We start from the raw sequence: 2,093 nt of genomic DNA on the forward strand, positions 1-2,093 counted from the left end.
AGATCTCTCTTGATCTGCCCCAGCCAAAGAGCCCTCAACTAAACTAAATTTTTAGTTATTTATAGGGAATTAAGGGGTGTAACCGCCCCCTTAATTCACTCCTAAGTGAGGCTGAATAGGGTATAACCACCTCCTTAATCCGTTCCTAAGTGGGGGCAGAAATCCCTCAGATCATGGGGAGAAAACGGTTTCTGGAACCGTTTAACTCGTGTTGGAACGAGTCAAACGCAGGTCCTGCATTCTGGAATAAAATCTGTATTTGAACGCAGTGTTTGCAAGTTGCGTTGGGCAACAGATGGAACCTGCATTGGCAGCAGTTAGAAGCTACGTTGGTAGCAGTTAGATGCTGCATTTGGCAACGGTTGGAAGTCACGTTTTGCAGCATTTAGGAGTTGCATTTGGTAACGAATGGAAGCTACGTTTTGCAGCATTTAGGAGCTATGTTTGGCAGTGAATGAAAGCTGTGTTTGCAGCATTTAGGAGCTATATTTTCATAGCTTTGACTCTGGAATGAGGCCACTTGTACTTCACCTCTGGGATGCAGGGATGAGTCATGCGTCTTGGATTGAAGAGATCATTGGCTTGTAATCTCTTCTGTTAGAGCGTCACGACGATCATTGTTTAGTAATATTTACTTTAGCTCTTTAAAATGTGAGAGTCGTCAGATTGTAACTCTCATTATTGATTGTGAAGACCATTGATCAGAGCTTTCATCGGTTGTCATGAAGGTCGTTGATTTGTAACATTCATCGATGAAAGTCTTCAAATTGTAGATTTCTGGAAGTCGTTGAATTATAACCTCCATTGTTGATGTTTGATGGGGATAAGCTATCTGTTGTGATTTTTAGACAGCTTACAGAGGTTCGCATTCTGGAACGACCCTCATGTTTAGTCTATAAATCGCGGTTGTGAACTCCACGTTTAGAGCTTGAAACAAACAGAGGTGAGCCTCACATTTTGAGTTTAAAACATTAAGGTGAGGCTCGCGTTTTGAGTTTGAAACATGGAGCCTCGCGTTTGGCTTTGAAGAGATTGTCAATTGTAATCTCTTTCTTGAGTGTTGCAAGGATCGTCATCTTGTAATCCTTACATTTGGCTCTTTGGAAATATGAGAGTCATCAATTTGTAACTCTCAAACGCTGTTGTGAAAGTCATCAGGCTAGAACATTCACTGGTTGTTGTGAAAGTCATCAGATTATAACCTTCATCTGCTATTGTGAAAGTTATCAGGTTGTAACTTTTATTAATGTGAAAGTAGTCAGATTGTAACTTTCATCATCAGTGCTTTACGGGAATCAACTATATGTAGTAATTTTTATATAGCCTACAGAATCCCATCCAAAGTTTTTAAAAGTTCACGGTTGACTAGAACAAATTTTTGAAATATTTTGAATCATGATTTTGATCTTGGAACTGTTGATTCCTCATCATAAAGGAGTTGCTCACTGCATTCATTTTGAAGGAATCATGAACTTGGTTGAAGGGATTTGCCATGCAAGACCTATGAAAGGGTGAGTGTTAGGTTTCTGCTTCTAAAACGCGGTAGCGAGTCTTGCGTTTGACTTCTGAAATGTGGAGGTGAGCTTCGCGTTTGTTTTCTGAAATGCGAAGGTGAGTCTTGCATTTGACTTTTGAAACGTGAAGGTGAGCCTCACGTTTAGTCTTTGAAATGTGGAGGTGAGCCTCACGTTTAAAGTTTGAAATGCAAGGGTGAGCCCTTGTGTATGTAATTGGAAACGCGGGAGTGGACCCTCGCATTTTTTTTTGAAACGCGAGGATGGACCCTCGTGTTTACACCAAAGTCAAACTGAATTAGTGAATGCGAGACTCGCGTTTTGGGTGTGATTCTTACCTAGAATCCCGCATTGATTTGACAGTCTGGTTGTCCTATAAATAGACCGACATAGGTCAAATCAAGAGTCAATTTGACTCTTTCATCTCCGTCTAACTTTCTTAACGAAGGCATTCGTTTGAATTCTCCGACAATCTTTCCAGTATTCATTGTCGACAAAACCTTATCTCGATGGCACCAAAGATCTCATCTCGATCTAAGAAGGCTTCTGGAACTTCTTCAAGTGTGTCGTCAGATGTGG

Source organism: Asparagus officinalis, chromosome 4, assembly GCF_001876935.1.
Source record: "Asparagus officinalis chromosome 4, Aspof.V1, whole genome shotgun sequence".
Classification (NCBI taxonomy): Eukaryota; Viridiplantae; Streptophyta; class Magnoliopsida; order Asparagales; family Asparagaceae; genus Asparagus; species Asparagus officinalis.